The sequence below is a fragment of the Theobroma umbraticum genome, unplaced genomic scaffold (assembly GCF_002168275.2).
Source record: "Theobroma umbraticum cultivar Fairchild unplaced genomic scaffold, ASM216827v3 scaffold_12.1, whole genome shotgun sequence".
NCBI lineage: Eukaryota > Viridiplantae > Streptophyta > Magnoliopsida > Malvales > Malvaceae > Theobroma > Theobroma umbraticum.
Window position 1 is genome coordinate 4,537,846 of NW_018397269.1, and position 12,222 is coordinate 4,550,067.

Consider the following 12,222-nt stretch of genomic DNA (forward strand, 5'->3'; position numbering starts at 1 on the left):
CTTTGGTTTGTTCTTCACTTGGAATTAACTTCTGCTTTTTGAAGAATCAATTCTTTCTTCCTCACATTTTTTCTTTTTGCAATATGTTTTCCTAGGATCGATTCTTCTTTTTTGAAGTGTCAGCTCTCCATAAATTCATAAGCTTTTGTCTTCCAATAACCGATTTCTTCTTTTCTCATAAACGATTCTTCACTATTGATGTCTGCTTTAAGAACTAACTTCTCCCATTTTCAAAATTGATTCTTCCTATGATAGAGAAATAATTTTTTTTTCTTCTCATTTAAGAATCAAGTCTTTTCATTTGAGAATTTGATTCCTAGGTCAGCACTTTGAGTGTAAAATCTTTGAAAGATAGTTTCTTTGCCCATACACTTTCAAAATTCCTTGAGCAAGTTTAAGAGCATATCTTTAATCATTTCAATTCATCTCTCTTTAAGATTAGCTTTAAAACATCAATGAGGATTTTCTTGATATTTAAAACCATTTTTCATTCATTTTCAAAGCACATTCAATTCAATCAATTTTGTCATTTGAAAACAAGTATAAAGGTCGTTAGGGTTAAAATTATTATAGTTTTGATTATGACAAAATGATCAAATTATAATTTTGTCATTGGTGTCTAATTATATTTTTTAAGTGTGCAAGAGAAAGCTTAAATGCATTAATATGTTTGGTATTTGAAAGCAAGTCAAGATGCTTGTTCAGTCGTAAGATGGGTTAATTGGTTAAACAAATAAAGAAGAAAGAACTTTAATAAAGACAGATTAATCTTAAACAATTAACACAAATTCTTAATCAATTAAAGCAATTTTAGGTGCTACACTAAGGACAGACAGAAAGATCTTAACTGGTTAATACAAGGTTTAATCTGTTAAGAGGATGTTGGATGCAAAATAGAAGCCTTTAATCAATTAAAGGAAATGAGTTAATTGGTTAAAGGTCAAAGTTAAAGTGTCAAGAAGTATCAAAATTTAAATTCAAAATATTGATGACCGTCCAAGGCACCAAACTAAGAGATTTAAAGTTGAAGACTTCTTAATTGGTTGGAGCCCATTTTTATAAGTTAAGGATGAATGGAAAGAAGCTTCAATCAATTAAAGGAAGCATTAATCGGTTGAAAATAGACTAGCCAAAAGCAGTGTTTGAAGGTTCTTGAAAACAAAAAGTTATTAATTAAATAAAGCTACTGTTAATTGTTAACACAGAGAAGTCATGTGCAAGTCAGAGAAAACTAATCGATTAAAGCCTACCTTTAACCGGTTAATGAAGCATTATCTGTATATTTAAATTTAAGTACAAAAGAACAAAATAACGGTTAAAAATGGCTAGTTTTTGTCTCTAATGACCAAAAGTGATTTTTTAAGTATTTAAAGCATTTTCAAACCAAAAATTATATAGAGAAGCTATCCAAAGTGATTTTGAGCTCAAAAGATCAAAAACCTCCTCTTTACACTTACATTTCACTCTCATCCTTTGTAAGAATGTTGAGCTTAACTTTATACATCTTAGATCAGCTAGGTGATCAATTGTACTTCATCTTTTTCTATTTCTTGTTTACTAATAGTGTGAAAGACACTCTAAAGGGTAGATCAAACTTGGGTTAGCTTGGTTGATGTTATAGGTTCTAACTTAGCTTTAGAAAAGTTAGTTTTGGGTTTTGATTGATTCTTGGAAAAACCATTATTAAAGGTTATGGTTGATCTTGTGAAAAGCCATTGTAAAAGCTTAGTAGAAGCTTGGGAATTCCATTGATTTTTGTGAATTGGTTTAAAAATCTTTGATTGAGATATCAAGGTAATGGATATAGGTCAAGGGGACTGAACCACTATAAATCATTGTGCTTTATCTATTTCTTTTATTTTCCTTTTATACTTAACTCTTAAATCACTCCAACAAGCTATAAACTTCCATTATCAAATTCCCTCAATTAGCTCTTTACTTAAAAAGAATTTTTATATCATTCTAAAAGTGCTATTCACTCCCCCTGTAGCTAACAATCTTCCTTTTTTTGATATGAGAAAATTATGTTTGAGTTTGAAAGCACTTTTGAAATCACTTTTAAAAAAATCCAGCCATGAGATTTAGAGAAATTAAGCTTGGCAAATTTAGTCACAGTATTTTCCCCCTTTTTGTTATATCAAAAAGGAACAAAAAAATAGAGAATAAGAATATAAAACTCACAGAGAACATTCCACTAGTAATAAGAGTTTAAGTACATATTAAATAGCATTTGAAGTCAAATCATATAGATATTTATAGCAAGAGAGTTCAATCAATCATCAATCAACAAAGAGAAATATCAACATAAAGTGATACAATCGAAAGAGATATTTCATTAAGTAAAAGGATGTACAAAATATCTTTTGCAATACAATCAAATTTTAACAAAGAAAAATGTAAGCAAAGGCTGTGCTATGTAAGTGTCTAAGAATTAGAATCAGTGTCAGATTTTGAGATATCAAGGTTATAATTTATGGTGGGTTTTCTTTTGTCCATTTTTCATTCAACTTTTCTTAATTGTGAGCTAAGTCTATTTGATTGTACACCAGTTGTTTCATTGCCTCTTAAAGTTTGTTTATTGTTGCTTGCAACTTCTCACTTGAATGGTAGCAATGATCAAATACATTTTGAAACAGTGGACCAAACTTTGAGATTGCACCTTCAATTTTCTGCTCAATTACCTTAAGATTCTGTTCAACCATCCTTCATTGATTTTCAAACCTGGCACTCAAAAATTGATTTACACCTTGACCTGTGTACATTGTGCTTTGTTGACTAAATGGCCTTTAAGTAGGTTGTGGTGTGGCTGTTGATGAGGCAACAACTGTAGTTGGACCAGGTGGAGTTCTTGGTACTGGTTGCTTAGCTTGTTTTTTTTTCTTGAGCTCTATCTTTCTTTACCTAACTATTTTGTTCACCATTGTACTCATAGCCCATTCCTCTAAGAGTATTCTTGTCCAAGAATTTAATCTTGTTCTGCATTTTGGGTTTGTCGATGCTAGTGTTGATCCTTAGCTTGTCAATTATTTCACACACAGTCATACCATAAACTAGATTGTTCCTTGCTCCTCGAATAAGATATTTCATATCTTTAAAGATGAATTGAGCAAGATCTATAGGTGTTCTTCTCTTTTTATTGTGTGTGAACCACATTTCTACAATTGTCACAATGGCATGCTTAGTTCCAAAAGGTCTAATATTGTAAACAACAATAAGATGCATAATTCTGTCATGAAGACTTAACCTTGATACACTGTTTGAAAACTTGACTGATGTAATTGGTCCCACTAAGAAATCAGCATTTAACTTATTTTTTGGGATAACATTTTCCTCTTCTATATAGGTAATTGCCTTTCTCCTTGGAGGTTTCAGCTTCAATTCCTTCTGAAGTAGTGAAGGAGTGATTATATATGGGCCGCCGGCAAGTGAGGTAAAGAATGAATTTTCATTACTGACAATATCATCACCACTCTCACTTTCTTAATAAGTAGTTCCATTTGAATAAATGATCCTAACAAGGTCTTCATAAACTCCTATGCTTAGGTTTTGATAATCGTACCAACCCATTTCTCTTAAATTCTCAATGTAAGGAAATTTAAATTCATATTAAAGCCAATTCAAATTAGTGATTCTTCCATGAAATACTTTCTAGTAACATAATGGTCATCAAACATCTTCCTTTCAACTAGAGTCGAGAAATGTACGTCAAGAGCATCGATTTTCTCTTTCCTCTAGTTCTTCATAATTAGTTAAAGCCCATTTTAATCAGTTAAGAATAAAAGGAAAGAAGCTTCAATCAATTAAAAAAATGACTAGTTAACGAAAAGAAAGCTAGTGGAAAACATTGCTTGAAAACATAAAGCCTTTAATCAGTCAGAGCTGTAGCTGACTGGTTAGCATTGTTGGGATAAACCTTGCAGCCAAATTAAATGTCAAAGCTTGGTTCCAATTATGTAACAATATCTTTGATATTGAATGATTAGAGATTTTTCTTCATCATTAAGATATTAATTATAATGAGTTATAAGTTTAATTGGATGAAGTCCATAAGATTAATATGCTTTGCAAGGGAACTATAATGAGTTATAGTTATGAGATCCCTATATATCAAAGTATAATCTCAAAATGTTCCTAGTCGATGTATCATTGAGACTGGACATCAATGATGCTTAAAGACTGGTATATTCTATGTTCTTTACTTTAGAAGTAAGTAATCAATGTCAGAGATTGAAGTATAGAGATACTTGAAACTAGAATGTATGTGCTTGCTTAGGAAAGCAAGTTCATTGAATATGACCCACCATGATAAGTGCATTTGGTAATACACTCTAGTGCATATGCAACACTTTTCATGTATTAGTCATGTAAATACTCCTTAAACTCAAGACATGGGGTTGTCTTATATGTGAAGTGCTATACTTTAATTTTATTCTTACGGGTGCCTAAACAAGATGCTTTTGGGTATAGCATGAAGCATATGAAGGTAAATAAGGGGTCAAGATAAGAATTATCACCTCAAGTATTTTAGAGGATGTGTCCTATCAATTCTTGGTTAACATTAGCTTATTGAAGTCCTTAACTAAGGCCACTTGGAGATTATGAAAAGGTTTAATAAGTCTCTATAAATTTAATGCTATAATTGCAGGAGTAAATATGAAGGTCAATAAGAGTAAATATTGTACCAAGCTCTTATCATCTTTGGAATATATGATGAGGGAATGAATTACACTAATAGACTGTACATTGAAAGGTTGTGAAAGAACCTTTTAACTCTCTTAACAATTAGGTGGCCATAATGTATTGCTAGATGTCATTCTTGGTCTATGGAATTGATTATAAACTAATTGATGGAAATTTATATTAATCAATTAAGTCATTAATCAATTCTATTGCCAACATATTAGAAATTTAATGGGTCACGCACAATGATTGCATTTGAATTAAATTGAGAAAGTGATGATTTAAGTTAAACTTAAATCACATGTTAGGTAATTAACTTCTATACACTTAATTAAAAGAGGTTAATTAAATTTTTGGACATAATATATAAATAGTTATTGTTATAATGTAGAAATTGGACTAACATAAAGGAAATTATTTCAACTTAATTTCCATTAGGCTTAATTAAAATATTTTTATTAAGTCATGGGCCCATATTGTAATGTGTTATAATATGGAGGGCCTTATTACAAAATTAAAGTTAATTTTAACGTAGCTATATAAATCACATTTAACTATTTTTACAAATATGAAAAAAAGTTGTCAGAAAAGAAAAGAAAATGGTTCTCTTCTTGTGCCTCGCCACTTACAATGTGAAGAAAAGAAATTATTTTTGAAGCAATTTTTCAAGTGTGTGATTCGACCAAGAGCTTGATTGATTAGGGTTTTTGCTTCTTGTGGTATTTACGATTAGTGTTGAGGATATTACTATTTTGATAAGAAGAACGTTGCTTAGGTTAATTTTTGATTTTATGATTTTATACACCATTGTATGTGTTAAAATATCACCATGGTGATTCGTAGGTAGAGGTATATTTTGATTCTAAAATTTTAATTTTTTTTCAGTTACGTATTTTTAAACATGTCATCCATAGCCAAACCCAAAATGGTATCAGAGCCATTCATGGCACAATTTTAACACATTAAGATGTCTAACAAATTTTTGTGCCTTGTTTGAAGGGGTTATAAGTGTTCTGGTTTTGTAGGAAACAAAGAAATAAGTTTTAAACTTAACAAATGTGTTCTAGTTGTTTTCATATATATATATATATATTTGGGGGAAGGGGATTCAAACTCTACTCATTTTGAAAGGGAGATCATGCATCGGCCAATGAACCAAATGCTCGGGTGCTTACAATATGTTCTAGCTATTTTGATTTTTGGACATATTTTATTGTGAATTTTTAAATCTTACTTATTGCCATACTAATCTCATTTTAATATCAATTTTTTGAAGATTAGCTAGTACATAAGATGAACAAATTAATTTAGCAATTAAAGTGGTAATTTGAAGACATTGTGATGCGCTATCTATGTGAGAATTCGATTTTGCCTAACTTTTGTACAGGTTCAACTTCTAGCTTTTAAGTGAGGTTTAAGTGCCTCATAAAATGTTGGAAAATTAAGGGTTCAATACAAATTGAAAATTTCCAAGATGGGTGATTATGTGTGGTTGATGGTAGAGGTAAAGCTACCAAAATGTGATTAAAACAGTTGCTGTTTGCAGCAGTGATAGTCAGGTTTTGTTTGGCTTGGCAACCAACAAAGGCTTAAATTTGTGCAATTGGTTACGCTAATTGGCTAAGGATTTTTATGGAAAGGTTCCATAAATTATCTAGATTATTGCCAAGAATTTTAAGGATTTAAATCCCTAAAACTAAGCCTCTATAAAACTGATCTAGTGGAGTCAAAACCATTGCTATCTCTACAACAGTAAGCCATAGTTCATGAATTTTTTGACAACCAAAAACGTTTCCTAAAATCTTGAAAAATTTATGAAATTGTACTATAAGTTGTATATCAAGAAAATTTAATTAGGAATTAAATTCTTGATTTTGTGCCACCAAATAACTTCAAAAGAAAAACAAAACTGAAACTAATTGTGAAGATAAAGGTCACAATTTTTGAATTTTTTGAATGGTCAAATCACCTCCTGAAATCATCAAAATTTATTCTACAATAGTTTTAATGGTTTTGAAAATTTATTCTACCTTTGTGGAAGGACCATGCATGATTTTGTTTGTGTGGTCGTGGTAATTTTGAAGGCCGATGGTTTAGAAATTCTTGTGCTTGGAGAGTTGTTCAAGATGTTGGAAGGTAGGTGGAGTTAAGAAGTTACAATTGGATGAAACTAGGGGAAGAGGTTTAAGGAGTTTGATTTCGAGTCAAAGGTTGAGATTTGTTGATTTTTAGGTTGATTAGAATTCTATATCTTATTTGACTAAGATTCTTATTTGTGTACAATATTGAGTAGTTGTATGATTTTAAACTTTGGTTCTACATCGAGCCCTAATCCGATTCTACTTTGGATATTTATATTATAAACGTTGATCTCTGGACTTTGGAATTGTGATTAGTGCCTTGGGAGCTCTAGAGAGGGAATACTTTCTAACTTTGTCTTTTGTTCTAGGTAGAGGTAGAGTGGTTTGAGTAAGTGTTTTTGGGATGTTATTGAAAAAGGGTGTGCAAAGGATATTGGATTGGTTTGGGAAAACATAAAGGTCAATTTATTATAATTTTATTTCTCAATAATAGAACAACAGTTTCACTCTGTAGACATAAGCAAAAGGTTGATTTACGTAAATTCTTAAATTTTTCTATTTACTTGATTTTTTTGTGTTTTATCTTTATTGTTTTTTAGACAATTTACATAACAATTTTTGATGATAAATATGCACGGAAGGAATGGTGTATTTTCCTTTCAACTTATTTGTTTTGACTTGGCTTGTTAGCTTCTTAGTAGGCTAGTTGCAAATAGGTCAAACGCAATAGATCAAATAAACAAAAACTACTTGTTCCCAGGAAGCTTAGGTATTTTAGGGGTAGTTAGGAAGCCTAAAACTAGGACAATGCCGTATATGGGTATTCTTCTAAATACCTCCATATGTTACCCATGTGACTTTATAATTAGATTTTAGTAGTCTTTTTGTAGAACTTCTCAAGGCATAGTCTTTTTTTTTCTAATAGGGAGAGGGAGATTCGAATTTTACTCTTTAAATAGGGAGAGAATGTACTAATTAATGAGTCAAATCCTCGGGTGCCTCTAAAAGCATAGCTTAATTGAAAGATGTTTCTATATTGTACTCTAACTGTTTTGCAAGAAACCTATATAGACGGGTGCACATTTGCACTCCTGGAATGTTTCTCCGATTTTGTTGGTATGATCTTTCATATTCCATCACTTTTTTTTTTGTTTTTGTTTCATATTTTTTTATTTTTTGGCCAAGCTTGTTTGTTGGAAAAGCTTCTAATTTTTTTCCTTGGCTGTTCAGACCACTCATAATGAGCCAAGTGTAGAAGATGTGATATGTGGTTGTTAAAACAATAGTCTCATCTCTTAATCTTTTTTTGATCACCCTTTTCCATCATTATATGGCTCATCAACATTATAACATCTTAAGACTGTCCCCCATCTTTATGTTTGATTTGTTTTCTGCTATTTAATTTATCACTAGTGTAGTGACTAATTTTAGCAAGGTGAACTTACCTGATATGGGATGTGGATGTTGCAGGGGATTCCCAAAATTGATAGTACATATTATCTCTGAGGGGGAAAAGGATGTTTGCTGGCAACAGTGAAACATCGATTGAGCATGATGGTTCTATCCTGTCTCATATTTTAAGTAGTCCTTTACCTCCTCCAGCTACACCGGAGCAGTTTGCAAAGAAACTGTTAAATGAAGAATAGAAAACACTACAGAAACTATTATGGACCTCAGTATAGTGATCATCTACAAAAATCAGTCTTGGGCTTGAATTCGAAGAAGAAAGAGCAGAAGTGATCAGGACATTCAAAGAACTGGTTGCTCAAGATGGAATACCAGACAAAGGGGGAAGGTAGAGACAGCTAAGAGGTGTCAAGGTGAGCTGGGTTATCTTATTTTCAATGATTATATTATCTTGGAATATAAGAGGCATGGGTAGTGGGGAGAAAAAGAGGGCTATGCGAAGGTTGATTAGAAGAAATAAACTGAACATGGTTTTTATCCAAGAAACCAAGATGCAAAATTCATATGAAGGAATGTATGAAAGACTATGGCCAAGAGATAAGATTAATGGTAAGACAGTTCAATCAGTGGGAAGGTCGGGTGGATTGTTATGTATGTGGCAGGACAACTTTTTTTTACTGGAAGAGTGCATTATCCATAGGAATTATATTTTATTGATTGGAGAAATTAAAGCCTCAAGGATAAAATGTGGATTTGGCAATATCTACGCTCCTAACGATGAAGGGGAGAGAAATGGCATTTGGGAAGAAATCAAACAGATCATGGGAGGGGCAGAAACTTTATGGGTATTAGGGGGTGACTTTAATGTTGTAAGAAATGAAGAAGAGAGAGTGGGCAGTGGGGAGATTGGGAGAGCAGCAGCTAGTTTCAATGAATTTATAAATGAAGTGGGTTTGGTAGACCTCCCTCTGGTGGGAGGAAAATTCACATGGTGTAATAACCGTGAAACTCCAGCTTTTAGTAGGTTAGATCGGTTTCTAGTTGACGCTGAGATTCTGGATTCGGAGGCCACTATACTTCAGAAGTGTTTGCCTATTTCGTTATCTGATCACAATCCCATTGTTCTTGGACCAGGGCAATTTGATTGGGGACCGAAACCTTTCAAGTTTTTTAATTATTGGTTGGAGGAAAAAAGTTTTAATATAGTGGTGAGAGAATTTTGGACTCAACAGGCAAATAATCAGGTGAGGCCAGGGATGTGGAGGAAGCTTAAGGGGCTAAAAATTGTTTTAAAAGATTGGCATAGGCAAGTATGTGGCAACACAGAAGAGAAGATTTCCAAGCTGGAAATGGAACTTCAACACCTTAATGAGAGATTACAAGAAGGGGAGGTAAGGAATGGAACCCGAGAAGAAGCAGTTTGCAAGAGAGCTGCATTATGGGACCTGTATAGACGAGAGGAAAGAGAGTGGAAGCAGAAATCAAGAACAAAATGGGTGTTAGAGGGAGATCGAAACACAAGATTTTTCCACACAATGGCGTCGATAAGAAGGAGGAATAATTACATTCAACAACTTCAAGTTGGCGATGTCGAAGTAAAGGATCCTGAAAAAATTAAGGAAGTAGTGGTGAACCATTATACTGAATTTTATAAGAGTAGAAAGGTCCTAGGCCTTAGAAGTTTTGGCAGGCAGTTCAAAAAGTTGAGTGAGAAGGCTAAGCTTTTCTTAGAAAAAGATGTAACGGAAGAAGAAGTGTGGGATACGATATGTAGCTGCGATGGGAATAAGGCACCTGGACCTGATGGCTACAACATTAATTTTTTCAAAAATCAGTGGCAGTTGATTAAGGATGAGGTCATGGTTAGCTTAAGGAGATTTTTTGAGGAGGGTAAGCTTGAGGATGGAGCAAATAATTCTTTTATTACGCTTATCCCAAAAGTGGCTAATCCTAACAAGATTGCAGAATATAGACCTATTAGCTTGGTGGGAAGCATATACAAGATTGTGGCTAAACTCCTTGCAAATAGGTTAAGATGGGTTATAGGAGAGGTCATAGGTGACAAACAATTTGCTTTTGTGAAAGGAAGACAGATGATGGACTGCTCATTAATAGCAAACGAAGTTATTGACTTTGTAAAAAAAGGGAATGAAGGAGGCTTTATATTGAAAGTTGACTTCGAGAAAGCCTACGATAGTGTGGACTGGACTTTCCTAACAGTTTGTGATGAGGAATATGGGGTTTGGTGAAAGATGGAGGAAATGGGTGATGGGGTGCGTGTCAAATGCTAAGGTTTCAGTTCTTGTGAATGGAGTGGCAACAGAGCCTTTTAAGATGGGTCGTGGGTTGCGTCAAGGTTGTCCGCTTTCGCCTTTCCTCTTTAATATTGCGGCAGAGGCATTCAGTCAGATGATGGATGGAGGAGAGACTATGGGACTGTGTAAAGGAATTCCAATTGGAATAAGGGGGTTGAGAATCTCCCATTTACAGTTTGCTGATGACACTATGATCTTCCTTAAATCGGAGATTGAGAGCCTTGTCAACGCCAAAAGGATATTAAGATGCTTCCAAGCAATTTCAGGTTTGAGAATTAATTTTCATAAGAGCAGCCTAGTGGGAATAGGAATGGATGAGAATTTTGGTAGAGTTTGTGCTGAGAGGATTAACTGTAGGTTTGAAGATATCCCCATGGTGTACCTGGGGTTGCCACTAGGGGCAAATCCTAACTCGATACAAACGTGGAAACCAATCATAGAGAAATTTGAGACAAGGCTAGCAGGATGGAAAGCCAAGACGCTATCTATAGGAGGAAGAGTTGCATTACTTCGGTCAGTTCTTTCTAGCTTACCTATCTTTTACATGTCTATATTCCAAATTCCAAAAGGAGTGATAAAGGAGTTGGAGAAAATTGAAAGGAGGTTTCTATGGTGCGGCAGTGAAGAGAAACAAAAAATACACTACATTGAGTGGAACAAAGTATGCAACTATAAGGAGAATGGGGGGCTAGGGATCATTAAAATGGAGGTCAAGAATAGAGCCTTACTTAATAAATGGCTTTGGAGGTATGGGAGTGAGATGGGCAGTTCATGGAGAGAGGTAATTATGGAGAAAGTAGGAGAAAATCCCATCAGCCTTTTACCTGAGAGGAGAGCAAACAGGAGAGCTTCAACAGTGTGGAAAAATATTATCAAACCCCTATCCCCAACTAACGATTTTTCTTTGCAGCTGAGCACCGACATGCAACTGGTTGTAGGTGATGGAAGCAGAATTTTGTTCTGGGTCGATAGGTGGACTGATGGTGGTACTTTAAAGGAGCTTTATCCTAGAATCTTTGCCCTTGCAAGGAATAAAGATGGATACATCCAGGAGTTTGGTAGATGGGAAGAGGAAATATGGGTGTGGGAAGTGCAATTAAGGAGGCCAACATTTGGATGGGAGGAAGACCAGCTGAATCAACTAAAAGAATGCATTGGACAATACCATCTAAGCAAAAATTTAAAGGATTCTCTTGCTTGGAAAGGTACTGCTTCTGGCCATTACACAGTTAAATCTTTTTGCAAGCAAAAACTCACAAATGGAAGGAGTAATGAAAGTGTGTGGAAGAGAATATGGTCGAATTTAGCACCGTATCGAATTGAAGTGTTTTGTTGGCAGATAATCCATGAAAAGGTGGCAGTCAAGTATGAACTACTACGAAGAGGATTAATTAATAATGAGGCAGCTGGATGTGTCTTGTGTCACAGGGAGCAGGAGACTACAAGGCATTTATTTCTTCACTGTCCAGAAGTATGGAAGGTTTGGGCAAAATGGAGTGAAGATTGGGGAGCATGTTGGGTGGTCCCTAGTAATGTTATGAATTTTTTCAACATATGGAATGAGGCGGCAATAACAAAAGGGGAGAGACAGATTTGGAAAATGGCTTTCTATGCAGTTTCATGGTCTGTATGGCTGCAGAGGAATGAAGTTGTGTTCAAAGGCATAGCTTGGGATTCGAATCAGGCGTATGAAATTAGTAAACTGAGGGTAGCCATTTGGGCCAAAGCGAAATGGCCTA